The sequence below is a fragment of the Gavia stellata genome, chromosome 7 (assembly GCF_030936135.1).
Source record: "Gavia stellata isolate bGavSte3 chromosome 7, bGavSte3.hap2, whole genome shotgun sequence".
In the NCBI taxonomy this organism is placed as follows: domain Eukaryota; kingdom Metazoa; phylum Chordata; class Aves; order Gaviiformes; family Gaviidae; genus Gavia; species Gavia stellata.
Genome location: NC_082600.1, coordinates 6,156,176 through 6,180,045, shown reverse-complemented (window position 1 = coordinate 6,180,045; position 23,870 = coordinate 6,156,176). Strand labels below are relative to the sequence as shown.

The 23,870-nt window shown below is 47.5% G+C and overlaps 1 protein-coding gene across 4 annotated transcripts in view; it reads left to right on the top strand.

The window, feature by feature from the left end:
* ARMH4 (armadillo like helical domain containing 4) overlaps positions 1-23,870 on the top strand; it is a 73,182-nt gene that overhangs the window by 25,205 nt on the left and 24,107 nt on the right. The gene's annotated exons all lie outside the window — the stretch shown is intronic.

The window sequence follows — 23,870 nt, the reverse complement described above, 5'->3', positions numbered from 1 at the left end:
CCAGGCAGCGTGACCTGAGTTTTCATTTTGGGGAGAGCTGCTCTGAATACTCTAGACCTGCTCCTTCATTCCCAGAGCTTAGTGTTGTCTTGCTCTGAGGATGGACAAATAAATACTTCTCAGGTGTGGGGAAATTTCAGTGCCCTTTGCCTGAAATGGGTTGGTGCAGGGATATACGTCCTGTGACAACAAAGCGAGTAGGGTAGTTGCTCATCAGCCCATTTGCTACTTCAGCAGCATTCTTATAAGTGCTACTTTTCTGGCATTTTTAAGGGGTGTATGGTCCAGCCATGGGACCCTATGGTGGCAGTGTTAAACAAGACAGACCTGCAAGGCCTCTGTAAAGCTTTATACAGTTTATTCTTGCTGCATGTGTAGGTCCTGCGTTTTGTGACTGGACTGATTTATTCCACCTAGGAATAGCTTATCAGTGTGTATATGCGTGGTGTCCATCTGATGCAAGTCAAAGCTGGTGTGGGACAAGGTAGAGTTTAGAAGGGGACTTGCCCAGCTTGTGTAAGGGCTCTGGGATCAATTTCCAAGCCAAGCTCCATCAAAAGCAGTGGGAACCTTTCAGGCGAATCGGTGGGAACTGAACCACATCTATACGGAAAGTCTCTATGTCTGACTGTTAGAGAACTAGCTGGTTTGAGAGGCTCATCAAATGAAGAAACCCCAAAACTCTTTTGTATGTTGTGTTGCAAGACCTATCACTTTCCCTAGGTGTTAAATTCTGATTTAACGTGGCAGTTCTTCCCCTGTAATGTTGTTTCCAGCCTGCTTTAGCGTTGTTAGCTTCCTTTGAATCAAATCAAAGAGTGTATTTCAAGATCTCTGTGGGAGGGTTGCTCTTTGAGGGCAGATCGAGTTTGCATCGGGTCTGATATCTCTCTGTCCCAGTAACTCTTGCTTGAAAAACATCGTATTGGATGGTTTCCATGTCAGATCTGTTTCATGTATCCAGTTATTCCATCAGGCTGGCCAGGAGCTGTGGTGGGGGAATAATTATAGGTGTTTAATGGCTTTGTGGTTGGCTTTGGTAAGCTGGATTAAAGAGGTACATGACAGTGCTTGGAGGAAAAGTGTGTAAGAATCATAGGGTTATGATGGGGGTTGCATCAGCAGCTTTGTGTTCTCATCTTGCTCAGTTCCTTGGTGCAGGATCTTTGTGGTGCCTCAAGAGAAAACGTGAGAGGAGCAGCATATTTTCTGCACTCAGGGGTGCAGTGGGCTGGCTTGGCGAGCTCTGTACGACTGCTAGCCATAGTGAGAAGGTAGCATTAAGCTGTTGAACATCTAAAGCTATTTGCCTGGTTCAGGACCATAAGCACCAGGATGGATGGCTTGGCAGAGCTTTGCCTCTGAATCGGTCAATCCCAGCTAAGGGTGCCAGTGCTTTGTAAAGCGTTCAAGCGAGGCAGCATTTTGCAAACTCCCAGGTGTGTCCCCACATGCCAGGCATCCATTGTGGAGCATGGAGGAAGATGACACTGATATCTCTTCAGGGATCTTGGCACATTTAACCATCCCAGCTAGGGTGGCTGATGCAATGTCATCTGGCTTGGGTGTCTGGAGGGCTCTGATGGGAGCCCTGTTCCCAGAGCATGGTGCAAGGCAATGGTTAGTTTGTCTGGAAGGGTGCCTAGAGTCTGCTGAAGGTGCTGTTTTATATGACATAGGCTGTTTCCATGAACTTTGGGGCTATGGAGGAGGTCGTTCTGCATGAGGCATCAGGTGCATCTCTGTTCGTAGCTGATGCAGGTCTGAACTGGACTCACTGCTGTTTCCAGCCCTATTGTCTTCGCTGCTGGAGGAAGAGGTTCAGGGTAGGAGATACCTATGAGATGCGTTGGTAAATGAGGCAGGTGAGAAAGCAGTGACCAGAGGCTGAAGCTGTCCCTGGTGTGCAGTAAACCTCTCTGGCTGGAGAGGCTGTAATAATCGTGTACAGAAAATAAGCAGGCCTTGCATAATAGCATCTGTTATGAGGTCCCCTTGCCCTAGGCAGAGCCATGCTGGAGGATGCACTTTGCCGTATCTCTTCCGGAGATCTGCTTCTGAACATATGGGCCCAGTTCATTTTCTGGTATTTAATATTGCATCATCCTGCAGCCTTCATCCTCCACCACCTTCTCTCTTTTTTAGAACGTGGAAAGGCCACCTTTCCAAAAGTTTTAGATGTGGAATAAATTGACTGTGTGGCAAAGGCAGGATTTTTTGCCCCTAACTTATGTTTTATTGACCCTCATGCAAATTGGAGGAGCCCTTGTGAAGTCTGTCAAGGTAAGTCAGCTGCAGAGCACCCAGTCTGGGCACCTGAAGGACTGAGTGGACATCAATTTTCCTGTTCTCTGGAAGTGCCTGGCTGGGTTACATGTCACCAGATCCAAATGGTTTGGATTGCCTTTTATTTTTAAGCTGTTGCAGTCTGTGCTAGCCAGCCATGAGGGTGAGGATGAGGCTATGGGCTGAGCTGCGTCCATCTTTAGGAGTCAGATGGGAATAAGTGGTGTTGTAGGCAAGAAGAGGGGATGCGGTGGGATCAGGCCCTCTGCTAGTGACTCACCCCTCTTATTCCACCAGGTAAACACTTATGTAAAAAGCTATTTATTCTTTTTCTGTCTAGACGACCTTAACGGCACTTTGATATTGCTTCCTTCCCCATCAATAAAGTGCTGATGCCCACAACAGTCCTAAGAGGAAGGGAAATTATTCATGTTTTAGAGGCACAAAGAAAACCAAGGACTTGCATGAGCTCACACCAAAAATCTGAGGCCAAGCAAGGAGTTGAACCCAGGTGTTCAAAGGGCTTGTTTGCTGGGAGTGCGTGGGGAACGGGAGATGCTGTCGCATCTCCGTGGCGGTGCTGGGCTCCTTTTCCCTGAGATGTTGCTGCAGTAGTGTAGCCCTTCCCCTCTTCCCAGTTTGTGCCAGGCGGGCGTTTCTGCCCTGGTTCCCTGACCCTGGGCGCGTGGGCACACACTGGGCTACTGCTGTGTCCATACCCGTGTCTGTACCTGATCCTAGTTACGTGTTTTGTTATGGGGTGTATTAGGGAGAATGGGAAGGGTGGAAAAAACATATAGCTTGTGTCAGCAGGTGGATTGTTAAGAACAGAAGAAATCCCCCAAACCTGGCAGGAGGCCAGAAGAGCTGCCCACATTGTTCTGCTGGAGCACCTGGAGAGACCAGACTCACCGTGAAGGGCTCGTAAAGCTTTAGATCTGCTGGACGTGTGCATGGACTATATCTCTTTGAAACCCTTTTTCTCTAAGTGCTTTTCATCTAAAGCTACCTCTTTGAAATCCATTTCCTTTAAGTGCTTTTCTTCTAAAGCTAAAATTAACTTGACTTTAATTTTAAAACTGCTTCGTAACTGCTGGTCGTCCCCAGAGGCAGTCCCCGGAGAGAGGAGCTGCAGTTCTGAATGCAGCTGGGTCAGGGGCACTGTGCCCCTGCCTGCCTCAGCCCATGGCGTGCATCTTTGTGCCTCCCAGGGAAGAGCTCTGCATTTCCCTTCCTTCACCAAATAGTGCTGAGATGTGAAGAATTTCCCATCTTGTGTGAGTGAAATACAGTTTAGAGGGGGAAGTTGTTCTGCTTGATGTGGGATATGGCACAGGAAAGGAAGACTCGAAGAAAGATAACAGTACCCAACGGAGCACAAGGTGAGGGTACACCGTCTAAGCACCGAACTTTTACAGTTGGCGTTTTCCATCTTTAAAACACTTTGCACGTAGGTCCTTCTCCTGGGGATGCATCCGTCCTCTGGCCTTCAGAATTTTGACATGTAGCATTAAAATGTATAGTACAGAAAAGCCCAGAAGTATTGGAGTGGCTATTCTCAGGTCAGTTATTATTGCGTTTGCTTGGTCTGATGGCTGACACACTGCAAATCCCTAGAGAACGAGTAACTTGATCCACAAACAGCTTGGCAGAGCAAAAGACAGTTTAAATTTTTGTAGTGGTCAATGAGAAAGTGCTGGAGAAGCAGAATCATTGAAAATGTCAATTCTGGGAAGTCAGATGGTCCTACATTAACTCCAGCTGAGCAAAAGCCATTTATATGCGCCAGTAATGAGGCTGTCAGTTTTATAGTCCATCTCTAACCAGCAATATTTAGACAAAAAGTAAAGCAGAAGATGATGTCATCTCTGCCTTTATAAAATAGAATTTGATCCTCCAAATGCGGTTCTGATGGCCTGCAGCTCTGGAGAAGGAAGGTCTGAATATGCTTTGGGATCTCTTTTGGTGTCCTGTTCAAATGCTTTGTCTTCAGAGGTTGCCAGTGAAGGACACGGCCGTACTTTGGGACCTCTCTGCATTGCGTGTGAGATGAGTTTGACCTTTGTCTACTTGTTTCTTGATTTGTATGTAGGTGGTGTGTGGTAGGTGAACACTAACTGTCCAGAGAGCATCAGAGGGGCAGGAAACTTGGGCTTTCTGGGAATGAATAAAAATACATAATTTTTCCCTGCTACCTCTTTTGTGATTAACTGTGTTTATGCATCAGAAGGAGAGCTGCAGTTGGTTTAGATGGGTTCAAACCTAGTGAACAGTTTCTGGGTCCTTTAGTTTTTTCTCATGAATGTTAAAGTAGATGGTCTTTGTTGTACACCTCCATGGAGATCAAGGCCCTCTACTTCTGTGTTGGTGGTGGCTACTGTGACTGTGCTCTTCCACTTCTTAAGAGTATTTATTCTCCCAGTGTCTGTGAGAATACTTACTTTACAAACCGTGAGCCAAGACATAGCAACTTAGCTTGAACTGGTGTGGGAACTTTGTGGTAGAGCATGGAAATGTCCTCAGGCTCCCAAGCTATTTGTTAATCCCATAGTGCTTGCCTATTTTCCACATCCCAGGATGAAGAGCTCCTGCTATCCATAGTAAGGTAGCAGCAGCAGGTCTAGGGCAATTTACTAAGCCTTTAATTTTGCTGCTTTGGAGCATGCAGTAGTTTGCTTTGTGCATTCAAAACATATGGAGTTATTTGGAGTGACAATGACGTTTTTTATCTTGAGGTATATAGGGTTGTGACGTTTTGAATATATAGCTCAAGTTGTCTAAGCAGAGGTTGTTATGGTGGAGGATTCTTTAAGATGTTGACTGAAACCACCAGTTGCTTATCCTAGGCCACCACTAATATGAGATAACAGCAGTAAACAGAGGAGAGACTGATTTGAACCATAAACCTTAACAGAGGAAACTCTATTGTTATGCTCAAAATCTTGTTTTATGGGCAAAGAGGAGGCACACCTCATATTTGTAAACCCAAGAATTTATTGCTACTGTCATTGAAATCTTAAGAGTCTAATCATTATTAGTCCAAATCTAATTATTAAAAGAAAACATAATGCAGTTAGGATTGTTACACACACTTCTTAGTTTCTGTGCTTTATCCTGGTGGGTTCGTTCAGGGGTTTGTGGTGAGTTAATTAGGGTGGGTTTATCAACATCTGGAGTCCTTTGCCAGGAGGAGTACGATGTTCACGTTGATAGTTGCTTCTTTCTCACTTTAGGGTCCACTTGAAGTTGTTTTTGTATGTTTGCTAGCATGCTTTTGCACCTTACTCTTTCTTCATTGATTTGCAGTTCCATATTACATGTGAATTTACTATCTATGGTGGCTTTTATGTAGGTTAGATACAATTTTTTGTTCCCTTGTTTACCCGAAACTCATTTTTGACCAGGTCTACATTTCTTTGACTTGACCATCAGTGTGTTGTTTATATCCACCTGTTTATGGCAATGGCAATACCATATTACAGGGCTACATGATTATGCTGCAGCTTGTAAGAAGTCACCTGAATTGGCTGGTTCCACAGCATTCTATTAGGTTATAGGTTTCTATCTACCCATGGAGGTATTGTACACACTGGAGTTTTGACCATCCCTGTAGATGGGAATTAAAGATAAAAAAAGATAAAATGACAGGTTAGAAAGAAGTTACGAAGTGTGACAATGTAATTCTCAACATGCAGTTTCCAAGAGATATACCATGTCTGCGTTTCATGTATTTTTGTGTGTAGGATCTTAGTTCTTACAATAATGGAAGGTCATATAACTCTCTCACTTAGGTAATGACAAAGCACTTGCATAATAAACACACTTTTGGAATGTGGTTTTTTTTAATGGATAAAAAATATTTGGAGCTCTGAGTAATTACTTTCACAGAAAATAGCTCTAGCTGTATTGCAGATCTGTGGTTGCAAATTATACTGCATAAACCATATAACGGATGCCACTGGTTAATGGTGGTAAGGCAGAGTAGCAGAGGCAGAGTAGTGGAAGATGACGAATATTTGAAATGTCGTTTTTAGAGGAAGCTTGGATTAATGCTTTTATGGGCAAAAATAACCAGCATTAGGAAGACAGAAGCTGAGACTCAGAAGTTAGTAGTATGTTCTTTAATTGCTGCCCAAAATGGATCTATTTTAAGTATTCTTACAGCTCGCGTTATTGGAACATCAGAGTGCCTTTTAATCTTTAATGCATTTGTCTTGTTAATTACTCTGGAATGGGTATCCGTGTTTTTCAGGTGGTAAGCAAAAACACAGAGAGGCTAAGTGACCCCATCTGTTTCATGAGGGAGCCTTTAGCAGGGTAGGGATTCAAACGAGGTGAATTAAGTTAGTGCTTGGGCATTTCCTTTCTCTTGCTGGAGGAAGGACGTGCACCTGCGTTTCTCCCTGGAAAAGGTGCGAAGGATCGCACAAAAAACCACCGCCCCAATGGAAGGGACTGAGTCCATAGAAATCCCAGGTGAGAGAGGCTGGCAGCAGCCAGGATCAGCCAGCAATTTTTTCTTCCCGATGTGTTCGAAGTGCAGCTGCCTGCAGCAATCCTGCCCTCTGAAGCTCTGCCCCGTATGTGTTTATGGGAGTTTTGTCGCACGAAGCGTTGGCCGTGCAAGGTCTGTGTTCCAGATGGCTGCAGACTGAAAAGAGCAGTCTCAGAAATATAGATGGTTATTTTTCCTGTCTTTCTGGGTGCTCCAAGTAATTTATACAGTTCCATATGTTCCTTGCTAGCTCCCCTTCCCTCTCCCAAGCAGAATAAAGCTCCCATCATCTATCTGTGCCTAAATCAAGTCTCTGTTCCTCGTGAGGGATGTGTACTCTGTTTGGAATCATTTCTTTAACTGTTTTAAGAGATTGTTCATGGTTGCGTCTTAATCCTGGAGCAGACTCATATTTAATCAGGTTTGCCTTGTCAGAGGAAATTTTGCATCTGCATACCTGTAAACAATAACGATCCTCTCTGCCAGCTTGGTGTGACATACGCTGTTGTGATGACAGAGTAGCTCCCAGGAGGGAACAATTCGCATCAGAGATGGCTTTTTCTTTCCGTCAAATTTTATCCCAAGGTGTTTTGGGGACTGTGTCTCTTTCCCGTCTTGAATATTGCTTCTTTCTTTGACCTGAGTTGCTCCTACTTCTGCTCTGAAGCCAGCTGAGATAATGAGCCTTGCAGACCCGTCCTGCACACGCTCTGCAGCGTGGTGCTCAGTGGCGTGGTGAGAAGCAGCCCCATGCCTCGCGCTGGGACCTTGGAAAATGGGACCTTCCGGGAGACGCAAAACTGGACAAGTCCGAGCCCCGTGGTCCTGACCTACCACCCTGCTCTTCCCTTCCTCCATCCAGCACAAGACTGCCGTGCCCCCACGAACGAGGCCCGTGCATTTTAAATGGGAGAAGCTGAGAGTGTGTCTGATCTGCGGTGAACTGGGATGAGGAGTTCCCAGCCACGGAGCATGAACCGCTAGTGGGTTGGAGCCATGTCCTTCCTCTTCGAAGCACCTCAACTCTTGTCCTTGAAGCAGAAATCAAGACTGAGAGAAGGGAAGAGCAATGAGTAAAACAGAAGATTGGAGGATGTTTTGGTGATACCCAGCTCTGAAAGCAAGCAGCTGTCAGAAATAGGTGAAATAAAGCTGTTGCTTGCCATAAAAAAAAAATGTGTGTGCTTGCAATCTCTCATAAGGGAAGGGGAAGAGAGCAAGGACCTTTCTACATGGAAACCTCCAGCAGAAGACTTGGGCTGATATTTTAGCTTGACATTTTTGGTGGAGTATATTGAGAAACAGCAGCACTATAACATCCTCGGATATATTCCTTTGAAATAGCACCCTTCCACGAGGTTTATGCATCTAGTTAAACTTATGTCGGAGGAAGACTGGCTAAGCCCATTTGTTACCAGCCCTTAAGTGCTACTTCCAGGAGCTGGGGGTGGATTTAGAGGTGTTTGCTCAGGTTTGGCTCTGCCTTCCCTCTCCCTGCCCGCAAAGAAGATGGGATCCCATCTGACAAGGTGTTAAACTGGAGTTACTGGCTATTGCTGGGGGGAATTGAGAGGTCGTGTCCATCCACAGCATTTCTGCCTCTTTTTCTTCGGTTTGAAGTGAGGCGGTGTGAAGCCACGGAGAAATCGTCTGCTGGTTCGTGGGAGGAGAGAGGGGACATTGGTCACTGTAGCTGACATGGTCGGTATGAGAGGTCCCAGCTGAGGTCTGGCTGACCAGGGAGTGTTTCTAATGGATGGTGAGAGGCATGGGTGAACCCAAGCCTGAGGGCTGCTGTCACTCCTGCCTGCCCTAGTCCTCGCTACCCTGCCGTGCAAAAATCTCCCGACATACCCTCAAGGAGGGAGCGACGGCTTCTGTGGTGGAAACGGCTGTCTCCCCAGGTTGGGGCAGGGGAGCCTTGGGTAACGTCTGTGTGTAGAGAGTGTTAGGAAAGCTTTGCTGAAGGGAATTGAAGTCGGGGCCACTGGTTGCCTACAGTTTGCCTGGCAGACCATAGCTGAGCAAATTCACCCTTCGTGGCTTGGTGGGGAGCACGGAAAGGCAGCCTGCAGCGGCACCAAGCTCCTGGGCTTTTCCAGCACAGGAGGCCTCCTCCTAACAGGCTTTCTGCCTGCACCTCCAGTCGCTCTTGTTGGCCCAAGAAAGCAATGTTGGAAAACTCAAGCACATGGCTGAACGTTTTTGACCTTCTCCAGCTGTCTGGCTCTATCCGTCCATTTGCTACAGCCTTTAGACTTAGGATGTGTCTACCTTGGAGCATGGCTTGGCGTTTGCTGCTCCGAGTAATTTATCTTGTTTTTTCGCCTGGATTAAAGGATAGGGTCCATTAGCCTGTGCAGAGCTCTGTGCTGCAAAGGCTGGACTGCATCTGCTAACCAAGCACCATCTGGGTTTCTGCACAGCGTGGTGAGGCGGGCATCCTTCTAGACTGTCAGCTGCCTTGGCTCTGTCTGTCTGTCCCCTTGTCCGTCAGCCCTAATGTAATATAAATCGTAGTGTCTTCGCTGTCTTTTTAATCTGCAGTAATCCTTTTTTTTTCTCATGTCTGCAATTTCAGTGTATGCCTGTGTCACATCTCAGTGTGCTTTGCCTCTTCTTTTATCCTTCAGTTTATACATGTCAGAAAACTTGGCTCCATTTAGACAGAGGAGATGGTTTTCAGCCCTCTCTCCCTTTGGATTTTATTAATCACTTAGCTTGATTGAAGAACACAGGCAGGGCAGTAGCTTTCCCTGGGTGAGAGTTATTAATTTTTCCTTTACGTGCTAGTCTGGGTGGCCTTTGCCTTGTAAAAAGAGACTTGTCCTTATGTTGGAGAAATCACATTTATTTTCTAATAGTGATCTATGCTATGGTGCAAAAGATCTGTCTGTTTTCATGGCATTTCAGCCCTTCAAAAAAAAAAAATGGAGAGAGGGAATGCGAAGGTTCATCGGCCTTGAATTGCCTCTGTCCTTCTGGGGGTTTGCGTCAGAGGCTGATCTTTTGGGTTAAAATGTTGGCTCCATTGCAGAGCATCTAAGAGAAAAATAGAGGAGAAGAGCTCATTGTGACAAGTAGCAGGGAGAGAGAGGGTATTTTATTAAGAAGATGGTTTTAAAATATTCCTTTCTAATGAGACTGTAGATACGTTTTCCCTCTGCTTGGGCAGTGCAAACCACAAATGATTGATGCTAAACCTTCCTCCCCTCTGGTGTTTGCTCAAATTAAGACCACTTGAGGATCAAAGAAGATCCAGGTTCCTTCCTGGAAGGATGCTCTCTTGATAGATATATAAATCCTGCCCTGCCTGAGAGTGAGTTACAAACATGTATTGGAAATAAGTGAATTGCTTAGATTTTGACTGACAATAAGTAATTACCTCAAACCTCAAGCAATTGTTGTTTTGCAAAAATGCTGGGTATCAGCATTCATCGCAGAAGAGGGGTCAATACGGTGGGAATTACTAGAGGCTTTTGCTTTCTTTTTTTTTTGCCTTGTCTTTGAATAACTCTAATCACAGCCTCATCCAAACCTGGGATATAATAAAGGATTTCAGCAAGGCTGCTCCCTGATAGCCTATCATTTATTTTAATATACCGGCAAAGCCATCTGTGCTTGAGGCTTCAGTAATATGAAGCGAGGCCAAGAGTTTCTCCAGTTTTATTCCTTTTCTAGGTTGCTTTCCCCACACCCCCCCATTTCCCTCTGACCGCTCAGGCTGACTTTCTCACTCAGGCTTTTGCACAGTCCGGTTTTGCAGTAGTGGATGCTGAGGCTTATGCTTGTTTTTAGCAAGAAGCTCGATGCAGTCACTGGGGCTGAGCTCTGTCTTCTTGGCCGCCCGTTCTGCGGCCACAATGTGTGTCCCTGGGGGACCCCCCCATTTGTTTAGCAGTGTCACGTACTGTGTTCCTGTCGCTGTCCCCGTAAGTTGGATATGCTGTTGCATCCATCGTACCAGCTTATGGATGCCCATGCCGAGGCGATCCAAATGCTGCTCCGAGGTTCCCATCGGGAACCCGGCCCTGGCAGACGTGGCATCGTGATGGTCCTTCTGCACTTTTGCTGCACATGCAAGTTGAGCTGACATTTCTCTTTGCACGCTTGAGGACAGGTCTAATGCCAGTGGAGGATTTGAAAGGGCCCCCGATGGCTTCTCTCTCCCCATACCGTCCCATCGATCCGGCATGGGATTGCCCCCCTTGAGTGGCCCTGATTTTGTTTCCTTTTAACACAGCTGTCCCAAAACCCAGACTTGAGCGTTTGCTTTGGTTTAGGATTGAGGAGAGATCTCAGCATCTGCCCTTCCAGTCTGGGCAGAAGCTGTTTCTGCCTGTGAGCAAGACTTGTGGGGTGGTTGCTTTGCTCTGCTCAGTTCTGGCTTTCCTTGCAACTGTCTGTAAGGAAGTTTTGGAAAATTATAAGATAGGATTGAGAATAAATATCCTGTCAGGAAAATACCTTCCTCTTGTGTTTTGTTGTTTTCTGTATCTGTAAGAATTGATTAAATACAGTCTCTTTCAATTTTTCAGTTGCAGGGGGTGTTGGGTAGAGGGTTGAGTATAACATTAGACCAAATGAATAGCCTCGATGAAGCAATGCTTTCTGGTTATATGTGCTCTCCCATAGCCAGAACATGTTCCTGTGCATTCTGTTTATGAAGGCTAGATTTTATTAAGTGCAAATAGTATGCTATAGATTCAGAAGATGGTTTGGGGTTTATCAGGCAAGGATATAGTCCTCCAGTAGACATCTACTGCCTGTAAATGGGTACAGTTGTGTAATGTCTAGGCTGGAGGTGGGTTTCTTTGCCAGACAAAACGCAGCTGCATATTTCTGCATCCTTTGCTGTCTTTACTGTAGCCAGCAAACGCGTTCCTGATTGCAGCCTTCCTGGGAGACTCGCGTGGTCTTGTGCCTCAGGCTTGTGTCAAGTTACAGAGCATCAGCTGAAGCATGGTAGCTGCTTCTGCACGTGGGCTTAGTCTGCAGCGACCTCAAGGCGACATGCCATCGCCTGGCCACAGCGAGATGAGCTGAGCTAGGTCAGAGCACCTTACGTTTCCCATCAGCTGGGAATGTGCCTGTGGCTTGTCTATGTGGCTCAGGTATTTTGTGATGACCTCTTAAGTCACAGTTTGCGGTGACTCCATGGTGAGTCAACCCTGTTCAGCCACACGTTGCATGCTCTAGTACAATTGCAGCACGGAGCAGGAGAGAAAGAGAGTTAATTTAACTTCTACTAGAGAGAGGCAAGCCAGGAGCTTTTTTTGCTAAGGCACATATCTTAATGGAGCAGATAAAGTCAGAATCCCAGCTAGCAAAACTGAGCATTGTCCTTGTGACTGCTCCAGTGGAGGCTCTTGTCCCACAGCCTTGGAGCTGCTATAGCTGTGAAGACCCTTATCTGGGACTGTGTACCATTTTGTTTCATGCTTAGCAAGGCTATGTCACTGGCCCCTCATGTTTGACTTCAAACTTTGCATCCTGACAAGCTCGGAGCAAAAGCCACAGTGGTTAAACTTGGCCCAGGTTTAATGTCTCAAACCATGCTAGATCACCTCTGTGCAAGAGGAGGTAATGGCCTGGCTGCAGGCGGGCTCTGACAGCACCAAGCACACAGAAATGCCTTCAAGAAGCAGAGTGGGGTTTGGGATGCATCTGCATGGCTCCTTCCCAGGGTGCTGCAGGGGATCCTGTCCCCAGGGATGTCTCCCGGAGCCGTCACTGCAGCTGGTGGGAGCTCCTGGGACAGTGCATGAACATGGACCGGCACACGTACTACAACGACATCCCTCCAAACCAGAGCTGGCATCCCTGAATCCGAGTCATCTGCTGTAGGGAAAGCACGCTTCAACGGTACTAACCGACAGCAGTGATGATTAGTTATTAAGGTTTGATTAGTCACTACTGTGTGGGCTCTGAAGATGAATATGAGGGTTTAAAAAACAGTGGGGCTCTTAATTCTTAATATATTCTGAATCTGCTTCAAGTTCCTGCCAACAGTGACTCTGGATATATTACATAGCATGGGTGGGCAGGAGAGTCCCCTTGTCCTCACCCCCTCGGGATGAGCCAGGAGAGGTCTGCAGCTACCTGGGGTGCTGCTGAGGGTGCTGGAGTCCCTCCTCACGGCTGCCAGCTCAGTTGCTTTCGTGCTTCCCTCCTCTGTTCTGCAGTGCTTAAAACCAGACTTTACTAATAGGGTTCCCAGGTGAGTACTGGACCATCCTGCCCTGTCCCAGGCCCCAGGCAGTGATGTAGAAGATTTGTCTACAGTCACCCTGAGCTTGGGGTGGGTGGGTGTTAACACTCAGAGTAAATATCCCTGCTGAGTCATGGAAGAAAATAGGACTTATTTATGCCTGGGTGAGTAGGAAAGCGTAGATAATGTTTCTGAAAGAGATCCTGGAGGAAATCCTAGGGACACTCATATTCCAGGGGGAAATTTAGGCTGAGATTTGGTCTTTTTTTTTTTAGTCCTATCACCGCAAGAGAATGAGTTTGGATGGTAATTTGGGGAGTCTGTTGACAAAGAGAAGAAATTAAAGCAAATCCTCTGCTCCAAATCCTTCTGAGAGGAAGGAGAGGATGATACATTAGGAATAGTGATCTGGTGGGGTGTGCGGGAACAAAGGAACAGAGAGAAAAATAACAACCATCATTTTGACTGTAAATATTCAGTGCCATTCTGCCCATCTCAAAAAGGGTACGGCAGAGCTGGAAAAGGTGTGTGGAAGAAGGAGGATAACCAAAGAACAACCAAAAGGATAAAGGAACAAGAATAACCTGAGGATAAATGGGATTCTGTGCAAGGAATGGCTACACAGACCTTGACTGAGGCAGGTAAAATCAGAAGGGGTGTTGAGCAGGGGAACAGCGAGTGACTGTCCCCTGATACCAGACCTGGGGAGCATCACATGAAACAGGCAGGAGGAGGCAGGTTCATAACAAATTATGGGAGACGTCGCTCGGTGCATTGCTAACCGTGCAAGAACACCTATCCGCAGGATGCTGAGGATGCCCACAGTTTGCGCTTTTGCTTTTCTGTTTGTGTAGGCAATTTCACAGAGGAAAAATCCATCCCAGTCTTTCAAATGCTGAATCCTGGCATCTGGCTCCATGGGTCTCTGAGCCGCAGAGCACCGGGTGCCCAGGGGTGTGTGAGGGGAGCATCGCTCTGTGATTGTCCTGTTCATAAGCATTTTCTAGATGGTCACTGTTGGCCACTGTCAGCCTTACTAAGCCAGCCAGACCTTTGGTCTGACCTAGACTGGCTGTAAGCAGAGCCTGGTCTCCTCATCTGTTTAATTCCTGACAGTGCTGCTTTTTTCTTATGTGTCCTTGAGCAAATCACTTACCCATCCTGTGCCTGAGTCCTGGTGTTCACAGATGGGACAATATTGGTGCTTTTGTGGTGGTTTATTCGTTTAGGTTCTTTTGGGCAGATACTGTCTCTCTTTACATGTTTGTAAGGCATCTATCCCATGAGTGTGTCATCTCAGATGGGCTTTCAGCTGTTGCAGTAACAGAAATAATTCACAAGAAATTCCTTCCCTTCCTCCCTGTATTATATTTTGCTCATGAACAAAATGTTGACAGTTGCTGAGACAAAAATACCTATTGAAGCCTGCTAAAGAGGAAAGCTGGGACCTCTGGATCAGTAATTGCCGCAGGCTGGAGAGTGAGGCAGGGAAGTATCAACTGTGTGTTTGCCCTGCATTTAGGCTTTTCTGTGAGCATCTGCCTTCAGAGATGAGACGCAGGGCTAAGCTGATCCAGTATAGCCATTCTTACATTCTCTTCCTTCAGCACAAGCTTTCCCCCCACAGCCCTTAACCATATGCCAGGGACAGAAACCCCAGAAACCGTCTGGTTTTGGGCACTGGCAGGGAGGTGTGACTCAGTAAGTCAAAGTACCTTCCAAGGTGCTTATCTGAGCAGTGTCTTTCAGGTTCACCAGGTTCCACATAAAACATTTTTATGCTGAAATCAGAGGTGGGACCCTGTTGATAATTTAGCTCAGGGACCAAAGACATGCAGCTGAGTACGGACAGCAGTGTAAGTTTACATTGTCCCCTTCCCTTGCTGAGGACTCTGCACATTTTCTTTTGCGGTCGGTCTGCCCTGCAGTTGTTGTCACTGTTGGGTTGAGTTAATTTCCCTCTTGCAGCACAGGCAGGCTCTTCTCTCAAGTCCTCAATGCAGAAAAGCTGGTGCATAGCATAGAAAGTAACGGCATTTTCAGCAAGGCACCAGATAGGTTTGCTCTGCTCTGTTTCACAGGGTCTTGTTGGCTGTTCACGGATTCTGGAATGGAAATGTTCTTGTATGCACAAATTGGCTGTAGATTCCCAAAGCTGCCTGGGTTATGGGTCCAACAGCTCATATGGAAATGCATGGTTTGTTGCTCCTTTGGCGTTGGTAGATCTGTTTGTTATCTCTTAGAAATGGACTTTGAAAATGAAACTTAAGCTCCTGTATCCCATCAAGTAAATGTGGACAAATAGCATTTCTCAGTCAAGGCACAGATTTATAAATCAGGATATAAATTGGGTGGTTGTGATGAACTGGTTTGAGTCAATAGTTCATCTGGTCCATCGATCAAACTCCTAACTAGGCTTGATCAGTAATTGCCTAAATCTGTCAACCGATTCACAACAGTATAGGATAAGGCCAGTAATTTATCTTACACGTTTAGGACTAAATTTTGGAAGTACTCTGCAGTTTCACTGTTTTCTGTACCTACAAAAATTGTAGATTTTAGGTGGCCCGTAGAGGTTTTGTTTGTGTGGTGGAAAAGGCAGCCTTTCCCCAGGGAATTCCCTGTGCAGAATATTTGCAGTTATAAACTAAAAAAAATGCAGCTTATTCAGGCACAGCGCTCTCCTGACCGATGGACTGTGATACTTTTGAAAGAGCCAAAAGAAACTTCTGGTTCCCAACCTTTTCTTGGCTTTGTGTATTTCTGAAATATGCTGTTGGGTAACAATTTCCTTCTCAGGGAAGGCTATTAACATTGCCTTTGAGATTAGAGCTTGCTCACTGACTTGTTTGCAAGATTTTGCAAGACCTGTTGGAAGCTAAGCAACCAGCCCCCTGCTTGAAGTCTGATGAGATGCCTGTGTCTTCCTCCAGGCTGATTACTTTCAGCGTGTAATGTGGAGATTTATCTGCACGCTGGGACATATAAAATCCTGGCAAAGGTCTCTAAATATTTCATCGTGCCTTCTCCTGCTGCTGCTTCTTGTCTTTTTTGACCTTTCTTGCATCCCCTACCTTGTGGGTGATGCTGTGTCCTACAAACCTTCCAGACTGGAGGTGAGAGTCACCTGTGGTGAGTTTGGCCAAAGATCTCCCATCTCCCTATTTGCTTGGGGTGCAAATGAGACTCTGTGTGATGCATCCCACCATCTGACAAGAACCCAGAGGTCTCAGGAGTGGCTGCCCCACAGCTGGGCATGGGCCTTGAGGGAGGCTCTCTTTGAGCTCTGACCCTGTTGTGTGTCTCACCTGGTGGGCACAAAGCAGCTGGTCAGTACGGGGTGAATGACTCCTGCCTGGTGTGTGGGGCCACGGAGGAGGAGAGAGCCTCATGCAATCATCTGCTGACATGTAAAGATCAAGTCATGTTGGGGAGGTGGTCATCAAGAAGAAATCAGGTTGTTTATGGTTGGAAAGTCTTTACATGTTGTGGTGGGCTGACCCTGGCTGAATGCCAGGTGCCCACCAAAGCTTCTCTATCCCTCCCCTCCTCACCAGGACAGGGGAGAGAAAATATGAGGGACAGGACAAGAGGAAATGGCCTCAAGTTGCACCAGGGGAGATACAGACTGGATATTAGGAAAAATTTCTTTACTGAGAGAGTGGTATCACACTGGAATAGGCTGCCCAGGGAGGTGGTGGAGTCACCCTCCCTGGAGGTATTCAAGGAGCGTGTGGACGTGGCACTGTGGGACGTGGCTTGATGGGCATGGTGTTGTGTGGTGTGGGTGGGTTTTTTTTGTGTGGTGTGTTTTTTGTGCGGTGGTTCTTTTTTTTTTTGTAATGGTTGGACTTGATGATCTTACAGGTCTTTTCCAACCTTAGTGATTCTGTGAAAAGCTCATGGGTCGAGATAAGGATAGGGAGATCCCTCACCATTACCATCACTGGCAAAACAGACTCGACTTGGGGAAATTAGTTTAATTTATCACGAATCAAAATCAGAGTAGGATAGCAAGAAATAAAACCAAATCTTAAAACACCTTCCCCCCACCCCTCCCTTCTTCCCCCCACCCCTCCCTTCTCCCCCCCCCCCCTTCTTCCCAGGCTCAACTGCACTCCCAATTTTCTCTACCTCCTCCCCCCGAGGGGCACAGGAGAACAGGACAGGGAATGGGGGTTGCAGTCAGTTCATCACACATTGTCTCTGCCGCTCCTTCCTCCTCACACTCTTCCCCTGCCCCAGCGTGGGGTCCCTCCCACGGGAGACAGTTCTCCACGAACTTCTCCAACGTGGGTCCTTCCCACGGGCTACAGTTCTTTACGAACTGCTCCAGCATGGGTCCGTTCCACGGGGTGCAGTCCTTCAGGAACAGACTGCTCCAATGTGGGTCCCCGCGGGATCGCAAGTCCCACCAGCAAACCTGCTCCAGCGTGGGCTCCTCTCTCCACGGCTCCACAGGTCCTGCCAGGAGCCTGCTCCAGCATGGGCTTCCCACAGGATCACAGCCTCCTTCAGGCATCCACCTGCTCTGGCGTGGGGTCCTCCATGGGCTGCAGGGGGATATCTGCTCCTCTGTGGACCTCCATGGGCTGCAGGGGCACAGCCTGCCTCACCACGGTCTTCACCAGGGACTTCCAGGGAATCTCTGCTCCAGCGCCTGGAGCACCTCCTCCCCTCCTTCTTCACTGACCTTGGTGTCTGCAGAGTTGTTTCTCACACGTGTTCTTACTCCTCTCTCTTCTGATTGCTGCTGCTGTTGTGCAGGGTTTCTTTTTTTCCCCTTCTTAACTATGTTATCCCAGAGGCGCTACTGCCGTCGCTGATGGGCTCGGCCCTGGCCAGTGACAGGTCCATCTTGGATCCGGCTGGCATTGGCTCTGTCGGACATAGGGGAAGTTTCTAGCAGCTTCTCACAGAAGCCACCCCTGTAGCTCCCCCTGCTACCGAAACCTTGCACGCAAACCCAGTAGACATGTGAATTCGTTTCTTCAGTGTATCTAATCTCCTTTAAGACTACGGTGCAATCAGGCCACTACAAAAATAAGCTTAAAAAGTGTCCTCTGTTTATTCCTTCCTTGGGGCTTGTCAGTGCCTTCTTTATATGTCTGTCTCTGCAGAGCTTGTCTTCCCAGAGGACCTGATACAACACTTGTCAAGTCAACAGAAAACTTTCCGGCGCATTTCAAGAGCTTTGGAAGCTGAGCAGTAGAGAGTGGCCATCAGCATTTAGATAATAAATATTTGCTGCTGCTTTGAAAGCGGATTAAGCTCTGAAGCTTTATCCAGATAATTTTGGGAAGGTTCTCGCATGTCAAATCATTTCTTCGTTATTTGAACAGATGATGGCAGCAAAATCAGGAGCTCATTCAGAGACATTCATATTCCAAAACTTCTTCTTAGAGCCACATCATATCACTATCCTAATCAGAGAGTGGTCTCTGACCAGTTCCAATCAGGGTAATGCCCTTTCAGTGTAAGCAAATTGTTACAGATTACCTTAATCTGCTTGGAGAAACACCGGATCCATTCACTCCTGAGGATTGGGATGGAGAATGCCACAGCACCAGGCGCGGGTGCTTGGGCGCAGCAGCAGCAAACCCCGTGGAGACTGAAGTCACGCAGACGTTAATCTGGCAGGAACTGCTCTGTGCCATATGTGAAATAAATGGAAAATGCAAATAACAGACGATCTGAGGATGAATTAACCCTTTCACTTGCAGGGCCGTGCAGAGCTGTCTGGGAGGTGATGATGATTGTACAAGGTTCAGTGGGTGGCAGCAAACTTCACCAAGATTTTGGGATATTAATTTGTCTGCAAAGCCTCACTTATAATTGGTAATAGGCGCTGCAGAGGAAAGAGAGGTTTTGCTTCTCTGCAGCCCCTGGAATAGCCACTCCACAGCAATTAAACTTAATGTATGAGGACCCAGGTTGAAGGTACAAGGCCAGAGGGATGTGGAGGTAGGGCTGGTGCTTGGTTCGGAGTTTACTCTTTCAAGCCAGGGGCACCTCTCCAGGGTGTAGATGAAATCTGAGGAGGAACCAGGAGTTGCGGGGTCCGGGTGATGGCCAGGCACTATACCAGGTTGCTGCGCAGCGCTGAGTCCCACCGGTACGGTTTTACACCATCAGCCCCATAGAGCCCGGTCTGCCTGGCAGGGGGTTGAATTTGGCCTCATGCAGAACATAAAAAGCTAGGTCCTACCATGGCTTATTGTATTGGGTTTGCGTGGCAGCGTTTCGGTAGCGGGGGGGCTACAGGGGTGGCTTCTGCGAGAAGCTGCTAGAAGCTTCTCCTATGTCTGATAGAGCCAATGCCAGCCGACTCCAAGACGGATCTGCCACTGGCTAAGGCTGAGCTAATCAGCAACAGTGGTAGCGCCTCTGTGATAACATATTTAAGAAGGGCTGAAAAACCAGGAGGAGGCAGCCGGAGAAGAGAGGAGTGAGAATATGTGAGAGAAACAACTCTGCAGACACCAAGGTCAGTGAAGAAGGAGGGGGAGGAGAGGCTCCAGGCGCCGGAGCAGAGATTCCCCTGCAGCCCGTGGTGAAGACCATGGTGAAGCAGGTTGTGCCCCTGCAGCCCATGGAGGTCCATGGTGGAGCAGATATCCACCTGCAGCCCGTGGAGGACCCCACGCTGGAGCAGGTGGATGCCTGAAGGAGGCTGTGGTCCTGTGGGAAGCCCATGCTGGAGCAGGCTCCTGGCAGGACCTGTGGAGCCGTGGAGAGAGGAGCCCACGCTGGAGCAGGTTTGCTGGCAGGACTTGCGATCCCGTGGGGGACCCACATTGGAGCAGTCTGTTCCTGAAGGACTGCACCCCGTGGAACGGACCCATGCTGGAGCAGTTCGTGAAGAACTGTAGCCCGTGGGAAGAACCCATGTTGGAGAAGTTCGTGGAGAACTGTCTCCTGTGGGAGGGACCCCACGCTGGAGCAGGGGAAGAGTGTGAGGAGGAAGGAGCGGCAGAAACAGCGTGTGATGAACTGACCGCAACCCCCATTCCCCGTCCCCCTGCGCCGCTCGGGGGGGGGAAGAGGTTCAGGAGTGAAGTTGAGCCCGGGAAGAAGGGAGGGGTGGGGGGAAGGTGTTGCTTTTTAAGATTTGGTTTTACTTCTCATTATCCTACTCTGATTTTGATTGGTAATAAATTAAACTAATTTCCCCAAGTCAAGTCTATTTTGCCCATGATGGTAATTGGTGAGTGATCTCCCTATGTCCTTATCTCGACCTACGAGCCTTTTCCTCATATTTTCTCTCCCCTGTCCAGCTGAGGAAGGGGAGTGAGTGAGAAGCTGTGTGGTGATTAGTCCGGCTGGGCTTAAACCACGACACTTATACACTGAAGTTGCCAATCTAGCCGGTAACCAAAATTGCTCCTCTCCTTCACAGCATTTCTCTTCAGAGACTTTTCAGTGTTTAAGTGTTTGAGATCAGCCATTTCCCCCTATGCAAGCTAAAAAGGGAGCTGCCTTCTCCACCTTTTGTCCACCAAATATATTTGTGGCTCCTTCGTTTGGATAGCCCAGTATCAGACTGTCACGTTCTGCCTCCTAGGAGAGTTTTTGTCTGTTAAACTCTTTCTCCTCAGTCAGTAGAGACTTAGTGAAACCATTTTGGTTCGATTGCCTTCAGGTGTCTGAGTTCTTATTACTGAGAAATACCCACTGGCTTTGAACGCTCGTTGCCTCATGGCCCAACTTTCAATAAGAAGCTTTGCTATTAAGTGAATGAAAAGTGTCATGTAGATATTTTTTGTTATGACAGTAAAATAGGACTTTGGGTGAGATTGGCAGAAGAACTCAGCGCTGGTCTGAACCTCTTTGTGATGAAATGCAAATTCCTCTTCTCAGCTGGAACAGAATCGTATCTGTGCTGGAGGTATTTGCAGCTTTTGTCCTTGCTTTCTCCCCTGGCTTTGGGTCTTCCTGCCTCCATTTGGCTGTAAATACATCCCGTCGATGCTTTCAGGTTTGGATTCCCGGTCAATAGATGAAGATAGCATTGCTTGCTCGTATTAGAGAACTGTTGTGAATGCAATTAATAAAGCTGCAAAGCTGAAAAGTAGTGCAAGAGCTAAATATCATTACATAATGAGACCTCATTCACAGTAAATGATGTGAAAAATGATTTCTTGCAAAGAATAATAAATTGCCATGGCTTTTTAGCCTAATTGTAGATGCTTGATTCTAATTTGTTATTTGTCATTTCCATGTTAATGAAGAGTTTTGGATATAATTACTGCATTTATGGCAAACAACACATTATCATTTTTCAATGCTTGCGAAGCACCGGCTTCTTTAGAAATAGAAGAGATGAATAATTATCCTCGTTGTGCCGCTCCAGGGTAGGCTCTACGAATAATAGTGTCCAGCTCCCTCTGCAGACCAGGTCTTGTGCAAGATGCTTCTCCAAGGCAGCTGATCTCATTAACCCTTTTCTGCATTTGGGGAGCTGAGACTCTGAGACATGAAGTAACTTCCCCAGGGCACTCGGCAGGGCTCCTTCCTGGTACCCGGATCCCTTCTGGACAGCATCTTCTCTTCATCACTCTCACAACGCAAAAGACATCCAGAGCCACCGTTTTGGTTGGCACTAAGTTTCCTGATTTGTCCTAGTTATCATAGTCAGGGAGGTGATCCCCAAGCCCCATTCACTGGCATACTGCAGAGATTTTCCTTGATCAAGGCTGGGTTTGACTCGCGTGGGTGGCGATGGGAGAGTTTCATGGGTTTCTAAGAGTATCTCATCTAAGGCCTGGAAAGTTCTGGAATGATAGGAAGCCCATAACTGCTGTTTTGGAACAAAGCAGTGTAATATTTGTGAGTTCCCCTGCCCGCTGTGATTGTGGATTTCCGTTGCCTTGATAGACGTGATAGTTCCCGATTCTGCATTTTAGCTACATCCCTTCCTGTTGTCCTGCCCTGTCCAACGACAGGGGTGGCCCAACGTGGGCTGCTCTCCGTGGGGTAGCAAAAGGCAATTTTGAGAAGGTTTGATGCATAGCAGTAGGAGGGAGGGGTCCTAGCGCATTGACTTGAGATGCTGGTGGACACGCCGCTTCTCTGTGATGGGCAGCTGTACGATACCATCCTCCTCCACCGGCAAGCTCCATCTCAGAGCTACTTAGAGGTTTGGCCAATGCTATGAAAAGAGCCTTGCTGCTCTGATAATGAGAAGGCTTTGGCTTTCCAGTCTCAAGTGTCCATGGTCCCTTTGTCCCTGGAGCAATGTGGTTATTTAATTTAACTACCTCTTCTCCGTAGCTCTTCTTCCTGTCCCGGTGCTTGCATGCCAGAGCGTGCTTACAGAGTGCAGTGCTGCTCCCTTTCAGCCTTTGCTATAGCTGAATGAGCCAAGCATCTTTTGCTTTTCTTTTGAAGGTAGTTTCTGCTTTTGCATCCTAGCACTGAGACAGTTTGAGCACGTCTGTTGTGAACATCTCCTATATGTGGCTTTTCATTACCTGTCAGGGAAGGTGGATGCAACTCAGAGAAAAAACCAGCAATGGGGAGGTGCTTTACAAATATCTTAAGGGTCTGGTAAGTAGTCTGGGCCAGAGACACGTGCTAAGCTTTGGGGACAGACAGATGTTCTAGTGCTGAGTATGAGACTATGATCCTCTGTGTTAGGATATATCAGAAATTAGAGATTCACCTTCCTCCAACCTCTCAAAACAGGGAAAACTGTTTCTTTTTCACTCCTCTCCATACTCTGAGTTCCTCCCTTTCATAGACTGTGCTTAGGGCCCAGGGGATGGCTTGTAATGTGTTCGAAGTGGAATAAACCAGTGGGCACCGCTTTCAATTATCCCAACCCAAGCTTGTTCGCTGCACAAGGCAGCCTGTGAAATATGGCAGGACTGACAAGGCGTGAGCACTGCCAGAGCATTAACGCTAATCTGCAGACAGACATCAGCACAGTGCCTGCCATAAGCAGCGATCCCTGCCTGCGCTGCCTGGGACAGCTCCAGCTACCCTGATTTGGGGAGGCTGAGCGCAGAGGAGGAAGCTGGAGGAGCGCACTGAAGCGCGCTTCTGCCGGCATGCCATTGCTGAAATCCTCGAGCAGCTTCTGCAGCTATTGCTTAGAGCAACTTCAGCCTTTTCAGTCTAACACAAGATGTCCTGGGCTGCTAGTTTTAAGCTGGCAAAATTGAAAGCATTGCCACTCATGTCAGTGTGGTGAGCTTAGAAAGACTGTATTTAGGGTTTATCAGCTTTTCAGCTTTTCTGGGACCAGATCTTTCCTTACATCCACCTAGTGTTGGATGGGAACATCCCTAAGTGCCTCGGTGGAGTTGTCCGCTGAGGAGACCTGTGCTATGGCCAGCCCAGCCTGGAGAAGAACAGGAAGAAGTCTTCTCCCTTTGTACTCTTTGGCAGTGTGGTAGCACCTAGGAGCCAGCTGAGAGTGGGACCTCACTGTACGAGTGCTTGGGGACAATCAGAGCAGCCTCTTCCCTCCCCCCAGCATGTCCCCGTAGCCCCCCATGCTGTCACTGAGAGCCTTTTCTCCCCATTGCAGGTTCTTCTTCCTTACTGCATCATCCTCTCGATAAAGTTGTGAGTTTGCATTCACCAGCAAACCACAGCATGGTCAAGAGCCTTGACGGAGAAGTACTGTCCACTTTTCCCTGTGCTCACTCCACTGCTGGCCACGGCTCGTGCAGGGCTGAGAAACAGAAGGAAAGTGCAGATTCCTAAACCTCTAGCAATGCAGCATGTCAGTATTATGTTTTCGAGCGCTCTGGTTAGCCTGGAGAAGAGGAGGCTGAGGGGAGATCTTATCGCTCTCTACAACTACCTGAAAGGGGGTTGCAGTGAGGTGGGTGTTGGTCTCTTCTCCCCAGTGACAAGTTATAGAATGAG